General features: G+C 45.2%; 1 long non-coding RNA gene across 2 annotated transcripts; it reads right to left on the bottom strand.

Annotated features, from left to right (window-relative positions):
- Window positions 1-423: 423 nt before the first annotated feature.
- Window positions 424-7,268, bottom strand: LOC116587699. 2 transcript variants are annotated; one of them, XR_004284582.1, is made up of 3 exons: window positions 7,152-7,268; window positions 2,328-2,555; window positions 424-883 (listed from the first exon to the last, which is right to left on the bottom strand). It is a non-coding gene; the product is annotated as an uncharacterized LOC116587699 (long non-coding RNA). The 2 variants fall into 2 exon arrangements; XR_004284583.1 differs by lacking the exon at window positions 7,152-7,268 and adding an exon at window positions 3,350-3,450.
- Window positions 7,269-8,915: the final 1,647 nt, after the last annotated feature.

Genomic DNA, 8,915 nt, shown 5'->3' with positions numbered 1-8,915 from the left:
CAGACCATACATTTAATAGCACCTGGCCAAAAACATCTTTGAGATAAAAGACAATTGCAACTCTGGTAATAATTCAGTTTCAAAATGGTATTTCCCAGGGATTATGTTACTTAGAATAATATGGGAACATTATCAACCTTTTCTTGTTAAACCACTCAAAATGCACTATTAACCTTAAGTGGTACATATATATGGCAAGCCATATTTATGTATTCGTATTTATTGGTATGCTTTGTCTAAAACATGGGCTTTGTATATGTGCTGCCAAAGTGAGCACTAAAACATGGGCTTTGCAACTGGTAGATAAAGTCTGAAAAAATTCTTATTAGCCAAAAAAACTTCGCTAACTCTGCAGAAGTTTGAACAGATGGTATACCTATAGAAGCAAACTAGTAACACCATCAATAATCATTTGTGGCAAATTTTATTTGGTTTGCAATCCAATTTATGTGAATCGGATCTTCAAAGTTTGTTGTATTATATAAGACCTGCATCTCAGGTTAAAAGTATACATATCTCACAATGGTTTGTTTTGGTAAGAGGAAAAAGAGAAGCTCAGACAAAGGATAGATATACAAGGTGCAGATTTAAAGGATTTTTTAAAAATACAGTTTCATGGGTCCCTCACCTTTCCTAGGTTTACAGCATAAAAGGGCTCATAAACAATAAAACTTCATCATTTGGGAAAACAGAGAGAGATTTTTTTTCTTCTCAAGACCCTAGTCAGCAAAGCACAGGCTCCAGTCAGCCATAGGGGATGATGCGTGGAGCTCTTCCTCATGTCTGCTGAAGTGTGGTATGAACAAGAGAGATGGAGAAGTGTTCGTGCGCATGACCACTGCGGTCCTCAGCACAGCTTCTGGTGGAGCCTATGGCCTGGTTCCTAATAAGCATCACAGCACAACCATCAGATAAGATGGTCCCTCAGCCCTGCCCACCTCACCACTCTACACAGCCACGTGTGCATGTGCACATACTTGAGGAGGGTAAACACATGGAAGGGGAGTAAGACAAGATGGTACCAGTCCCGGAGAACACTTTACACATTCCTACACCACTTCTTACTTCTTTTCTCTGCCCATGCATAGGCTTCCTTCACACATCAGAGACTGACCGCACGTACTTGCTGTAGGATGAATTCAAGCACTACACGGTGACCACAGCCTACCCCTCCACTCTGACTTCAAACTGATAGACTTTCCCACCTGCATCCTAATTCAAGCATCTGCATATCACTTCCTTCCCGCACTCCCACTCCCCAGGTGACACCTCTGACCCTAGATATACCCGTGTAGGTGTGCTGCTGCCCATCCCCCCAGCATCTCCACACCACCCTCGGGGGAACAGAACAGTCTTGTGTCCTTTCCATGGTAGGGTGAATGGGACACATATGTGGGGTCTGCCTCAGGCTCCTTCTGCCTCAATGATCTGTACAGCCATTTCTTTTTTTCTCTCGCTCTTTTTTCTTTTTTCTTTAAATTCAATTAACCAATGTATAGTAGTACATCATTAGTTTCTGACATACCATTCAATGATTCGTTAGTTGTGTATAAGACCCTGTGCACATCACACACCGCCATTTCTCTACCACTGAAGCTGCCCCCCATTGTTCGAGGGCCTTCGCATAAGGCCTGTTGCCCCTCCACATTCAGAGACAAGTGTGATAGAGGGCCCCAACTTTTCTGAGATTCCTTCCATTTTCCCATCTTCAGAGGCTGGGCCCAAAACAGGAAGGAATGCCTTCGTAAGGAACTCACTAGCCTCTGAGCCCCAAACGATGACTGGCAGAGATTCTTCTCTTGTGTGGAAATCTGTCCTTACATCATCACATGCTCTTCCCCACTCCAAGTATGTATAAACTATATGTCCTAAGTTCCATAGATCTTTTCCCTCCTTCTAGTCAAGATCAAGTTGATGAATCCTTAAAGTAAATTCTAGTCCAAACTTCCAGCTCTTGTACAGAAACTGAGAGCCAAGAGTTTGATTCTACCCTCAGCTAATCCTCCCTTCCCCTGAGGTTTCTGCACAAAGAATGCCATTGATGTCACCAGTGTGGGGGTGAGTAATAGGCACAGGAAGTCACTGTAGAAGGAACCTCAAGAATTACCTCAGATATGCTACACTGCCAAATTCCTTGTGCCCCATTTACAGAACTAACCCCAAATTCTAACCTCCAACTGTGGGAGATGGCAAGCGGGAAAGGAATCTTGTCATGTTAATGTAACCCAGCCCATGAACAGTATGGCTGCTTTCCTACCCTTTCTAATTGGTCCTGTATCAGTTTCTTAGAGCGGCTGTAACAAAATGGCACAGGCTGGGTGGCTTACAGAGCAGAATGTAATGTCTCAGTGCTCTGGGGGTCGAAGTCAGAGATCAAGGTGAGGGCAGTGTTGGTTCCTTCTGAGAATTGTGAGGAAACTTCTGTTCTATGTTCTCTTCTAGATTCTACTGGTTTGCTCACAGTCTTCGAGGTTCCTTGCTCTGTGGCTGGTGGTCTCCCTGTGTCTTCATGTTGTCTTCTCTCTAGATGCACCTTGTTTTCTGTATGTGGCATTCTTTTCATAAAGACAAGATTCCTATTAGATTAGGAGCTCACTCTACTCCAGTACGGCCTCTTCTTAACTTAATTACATCTGCACTGACTCTATTTTCAAATGAAGTCACACTGAGATGCCAGGGTTTAGGATTTGAATATATGACTGGGTGGGGTGGGGTACACAACTCAACCTTCCCTCTTCCTCCAGCTGCTCTGAACAGTTGGAGAGGTTGTCTTCTGTGATTTCTCTCATTAAAGAGAGGCATTCTCACTGTCTCAGCCTCATAATTCAGGGGAGACATGCCTTTTATATAGGGGGGCCTGGAATCTGAAACCCTGACTTGAGTGTTCGGCATGATTTATGATTGATGATTATAAGATCAAGATGACTGAGAGGAGCAGGTCTGAGCTGGTGTGTAACTCTGATTTGATTTGATTTCATTCCAGTGCCCACAGAGGCTTTTAAACTTAGTCTTTTTTTTTTTTAATCAGTAATTCTCAGCTTTTATTGGTAACCTCAATTTCATGTACTCATTTAGTTTAGCTCACAATTAAATTACTATTTATATTTAACTGCAATTCCAATGTTAATTAAGCCAAGCCTGTGGCATAACATCTGGCTACAATCTATAAGCTAGCATGAGCAAGCACGTGCCCAAGAAGGCCCAGAGCTAGTTAATTAGCTAACACTTTTCTTTCTCCCCTTAACATTTCAGACAAGCCATACTTGTTGTGAGGTCTGAGTCTGAGAGTGCAGGCACTAATAAATTAATGAACCCATATTTCTAAGACACCTGTGCTATTATTGCTCACTCCCCAGCCGGCACCAAGGTTTTGTTGGCACAGACACTGATATGGGGGTTGTCTTGTCTTTAGATGAAATGGCAGCTTCTTCTGAGGACAGGAAGAGGGCATTTGTGTCTCTTCCCTCCCCTGAAGGGGACCTAAAGACAATAAATGCTCCCTCTTTCCTCCAGAATCATAATGGAGAGCAGGAAATCAAGTTTGATCTAGGGTTCCACATTCTAGAGGACAAAGAGTCAGAATAGTTACATTAAACACCGTGCTGTTTCTAAGCCCCTTCCATCTCACCCCCTAAACAGGTACCCAGTCTCACAGCCACAGTGGTGAGTGCATTCAGGGCCTTCCTGGCTCCTTTGGTCCATGAGGAGCTGCAGGGACTCAGACCCAAGAGCTCTGGTCTTTGTGCCTGTGGGCTCCACCGGTCCCTCTCTTCCCTCCTCTTCCCTGCGGAACAGGCTCCTCATTATTAAGGGAGCTCATGATGGCCTTGGGCTGAAATTACCTCCTCCATCAAAGATTCCCTTTTTCTGCCAGCTGACAGCATAAAGGTACTACCAGTATTTTACTGCCAGGTTTTAGTTAACATTAATATCAAACACATAGACAGCAAGGGAAATAATCATGCTTATTTCCAAATACATCATATGGTCTTTGGTACCAATTTTCCTTGTTTGAAAAAGAAATTCTCAAAAAAAAAAAAAGAAAAAAAATTCTCAATAGATGCAGAGCATTCAGTTTGCTACTCATATTACATGGCCATTCCCACACAGCCCAACAGAAGAAGTACTGGCTGACAGCAGGGTTCATACTTGCTCAGAATACTTCTAAAAAACTGAGGGCAAGTGGAGCTTGGATGAGCCCTTATCAGACTGTACTCATCAGCGCACACAACTAGATAGATTATGCAGCACCATAAACCCCCAGAGAAACAACAGTGCAAAGTCAAGGGGAGAATTGTAACGGCAGAGTCAAGGGGACAAGCCAGAGTTGCTGATGGACAGGCTATCAAAAGCAAGTAGCTAAGAGAATATTAGGATCCAGACTGGGAATCTGTGCAAAGCTAAAAACTGAAAGGATCAAAGAAGTAACAGGAAACCCATAGAGCCCCCACTGAAATCCACAGAGAGGGATTCCTCGGTACAGAGCTCTTCTTGCTGTTTTCAGATTCTCCCATCTGAAGACCGCTACTCCTTGGTGTTCTGTTATCTGAAGTACTGGATCTTTTGCAACTCTGGCTCCATGTTTGCCTGTTTGCATGTTCAGTTCATTGTTCTACTATCTTTTAAAACTATGCAAAATATTATCAACAGAGAGAAATTAATCATGTTGCTCAAACTGGAATGCTTTGTTTTTCCATAGTTACAGTATTTACCATGGAAATGGATAGACAGATAATCCTTGGGTAACCTGCTGACACCGACACTGGCTTGGAGATGTTTCCAGCATGGGAAAGAATATTTGGCTAACAACAGGAAAAGATGACCTTCCACTCCTAGCAGAGACTTCCAGCTGGCTTTCTAACAACTTTCCCTCCCAACATGTATACCATCTAGGAATCATCTCTGCTCTATTCTTACTGTGTATGTCTGCCACTTACCCATGGCTAAGTCCTCTGGATACTGCAAGATGCTAGAAACATGCAGGCTGATTATTTTTATTTCTTGGTTTCTTTTATTGCAAATTGGAGGAGAAGTAAAAGTCTGATGGGCAACAATGAGACAGGGCCTTCCATGGCCAAGGCCTTGGGATGGACTGTACCCATGCTGGTGGGTTTGGGGACAATGAGATCTATAAAGAGCACATCACTAACAGAGTCATTTCATAAGACAAAGACTGGATCTTTATTGTAAAACCAATTCAAGAGGGAGAGTTTGTGGGGTTCAATTCATTAATTCATTCAATAAATATGTCATAAATGTTGATATTCTGCTCGATATTGCTCTTGGTGCTAGAGATTCAGCAGTGAAGGTAAGAAAGCCCACTGGTCGAGGAGACCAGGATTTGTTTTATATGGGGGAGTCAGGGCAAACCTCTGATAAGTGATTATTTTAAGCAGGAACTGGAAAAAAGTGTGGAAATCAGCCAGGGCTCAGCCAACCCGCCCACCTCGCCCCCACATCGCCCCCACCATGGAATTTCATTCCACTGCCCATTCCCCTCCAGGCTATGGCCCACACAGCTCAACTTAGGACACTCCATACTTTGGGGCCAGAAAACAAAAATAGTCATTCACTATTAACTTCAAAAGCCACTGAACCGGGTATAAAACAGAAAAGATTTGAAAGGAGATATGATCTGGCATGACCGTGTCTGCTGCCCTCCCTTCTGGTATCCAGATTTGATAATTCCTTGAGCTGGGACAGGCATGGGGATTTGAGAATGAAGCAAGGTCATAAGCAGGGAATACATTTAGCTGAGTTTCCCAGACAAGACTAGACAAGAATCCTGTCTGGATGTATTTAGTTTTTAACTGGATGGGGCTCAAAACCAGAAATATAGCTAATCATTCTAATTATGAAAAATAAAGTTAGTTTTTGCCCACTTAAGCTTGCAACCATGAGAAGTTGTCCCTGATACACTAAACTAAGCCAGCCAGTTCCGTAGGAATTTACAAGACTGTATATGAATGACAAGGATGTCATCAGGCAGCCTGCAAGGTCCCCTGAAGCGAGCTCTGCCTTGTGCATGGGAATGTGGGCTTCGGAGCAATCCCCAAGCATGGTTCAAATCCCAGATGCCCCATGACTGTATCGTGAGGCTTCTGCTCGCTCTAATTCAAAACTGCCAGAATTATATTTGGTTTTATGTTTTCTGTGAGGATTAAGGTATTTGAAAATTTGTAAAACGCTAGAATTGAAGCTTCCATTAGATGTTGGTGCCCGCCAGGCCATGTTTCCCTTCCGGGGAAAGCCACTGCAAGTAGGGATTTTTGCTCCTATGGTCCTTGTCACACAGGGCCATGTGGATATACAGGGGCACAAGCCCAAGACAATGAGGATCCAAGCAAGGTGTGAGGTGCCTTTGGATAAACCTGAGCAGTGCAGCCCATTCAGACTTCATTCCTTGTGTGACTGAGGCAGATGCACACTCAAGATGCTTGACCTTCTTCTCGGTGTGTCTGAGCTACCATCCCGACCCTCCAGGAAGCCTCTTCCTCCTGCTATCCCTGTCTTGGAACACCTGGGACTTGGGGTGATGGTATAGCTCAGAAGGAGCCAGCACCCCATGTGGCTCTTTGTCCCCTTTGGGTCCTTTCAGTAAACCTTAATTCAAGCCTGTGTGTTCTCTATAACCAAAAGAGCAGATGAATCTCCGTTTGCATCAGTCAAATAAATATAAGGTATACGCCAACCAATAAAATACAATAAAATACAGAGCTTTTCTTGGGCAGATTACCATTAAAGCAATGGGTCCTTTGGGATGGTGAAGGGGGTGGTCTGTAGATATGTGAGCAGTTAGACACTCTGTCTTACGGCAGGTGGACACGGGCCCATCATGCGCCCCACGGGCCCCCCGCAGCCCCTTCCCGGAAGCCCTCTCTCCTCGGGACCGGAAGTGGAGGTCTTGCGGGGCAGAAAGGCGGGGAGGAGCCTGGGCGGATGGCAAGGTTGTGCTCCCTCCTGAGTTCCGGGCCTTTGCCTTCCTCTCACCATGGTCCGGGGGTGTCGTGGTCTGCCTAGGGGCCTTGGATTCGGTGACGGTTGCCATCTCTGAGAACATGTTTGAGGACTGAAGTAGCCGTCTTGGAGACCGGGCAGGGATGGAAGGAGCAGCCCCGGCCCCCCAGGTTTAGTCACCTGCACATACTTACAAATGGTCCTGAGCGGTTCAGGGGCAGGTGGGTGGTGGATGGTTTGAGGACCACAGGTGAGCGCTCCAGAAACAGCCCAGAAGGACACAGGTTTAGGGGCGGAGGGGGCACCGCCAGCTCAGGTTGGAGAGAGAGCACGCGTTCTGACCAGAGAGGGACAGACAGCACTACCAGGCACCACCCAGCGAGGGGGACTCCTTTAATGGAGGCCAGTGTCTTCCAGAAACTCCCCGCTCTGCTCTCGTGCCTGACCTAAAGCACAGTTTTCTATTTGACTTTTGTCCACGGGTCTTCTAAACTACTCACTTTTAATCAGAGCCAATCTTCTTATCAGTCAAGTAGTTAAAGAAAAAACTCCCCCAGTGGAGAGGGACCAGACATTTGTGGAGAGCTGCCGCTTTGTGATGCTTAATGTTTACAAAGAGCTTTAGAGACAAGATAAGATCTTTTTCATGATCTCTTTTCTTTTCTAATGAGAAAATGTTTCTTGCAATCAATGCACTCATCACTCAGTAATCCCACGAGCCTGGGGCTGCAATATGTAGCTAGATTATTTTTTGTTTTTTGTTTTGTTTTGGTCAATCATATACAAATTCTTTCACATTTGCTGGAAGAAGAGAGAGAAAGGATGATAAAAAGGGTCAAGACTACGTATATGTACTACTTTTGTGGGTTTTTCTCTCCTAAAAACGTGGTAGTTAGATGAAAGAAGTGTTTGAATGGATGTGGAAGATTCCGGCACTCAGTAGCAGCTTGCTGATTTCCTCCCTGGGCAGGCTCTGAGTCAGGCCCTGGGAACAGAACTGGCCATGGAGCTACAGCCTAGCAACAGCCAAGAGCAGGAGACAGAAGTTTATCAAAGACCACACAAACGAATGTGCAATTATGTTACAGAGTTTGGAAGCTGTGAACATGTCAGGGGCAGATTGACGGACTCTCAGAGAGGAGGCTCGAATGCTCTAAAGGGAAGACATGTGCACATGTCCTGGGAGAGGATACAGCTCTGAGAAATCCTGGAGCAGAAAGAAGGCTAGGTCATCTTGAGAGCAGGGAGCAAGGGACAAAGACGGATGAGGGGAAAGGTCAGAAGAAACCAGACCACATATGGCACCAGCGCTCACAGTACAAGCTTTTGTTTTTATTCTCTCAGAAGTGTAAAGTGCAAAATGGTTAAAACCATGTAAAAATGAGTTGGGAGGTTGGGAGGGTGTGTGTGTGTGTGTGTGTGTGTGTGTGTGTGTGTGATTGGATTTATATTTTAAGGTCAGCCTTGCTGCAGGAGAAAGGTGTGGAGCCTGGGGAAGCTCTGGGACAGGAAGGCTTGGAGAGAGCCCACTGCTGCGGAGTTGGTGCCTGAGCCTCGTTTGGAGAGGGGGTGACCGGGAGAAGGAGAAACGGAGCAGCCAATGGAGCAGATGTGGGGGTGAAATTGGATGACCCAGCCATGGGGAAGTTCCAGTGCGACTTCTGGGTTTTTAACTGTGCACAGAGCAGGAAATACCAGCTTTTTCGATTACTTTTGTTTACATTTGTACCAATTTCCTAGAGCTGCCATAATAAAATTATCACAAACGAAGTGACATGATGGAACAGAAATTAATTCTCTGATGATTCTGGAGACCAAAAGTGTGAAATAAAGGCATCAGCAGAGTCGGGCTGTCTCTGAAGCCTCTACAGGAAGACCTGTTCCTTCCTCCTCTTGCTTCTGCTGTTGCCAACAATCCTCCACGCTCCTTGGTTTGAAGCTGCTTCGCTCCAGCCTCT

The sequence above is a fragment of the Mustela erminea genome, chromosome 4, assembly GCF_009829155.1.
Source record: "Mustela erminea isolate mMusErm1 chromosome 4, mMusErm1.Pri, whole genome shotgun sequence".
Taxonomy (NCBI): Eukaryota; Metazoa; Chordata; class Mammalia; order Carnivora; family Mustelidae; genus Mustela; species Mustela erminea.
This window is presented reverse-complemented; position numbering and strand designations above follow the sequence as displayed.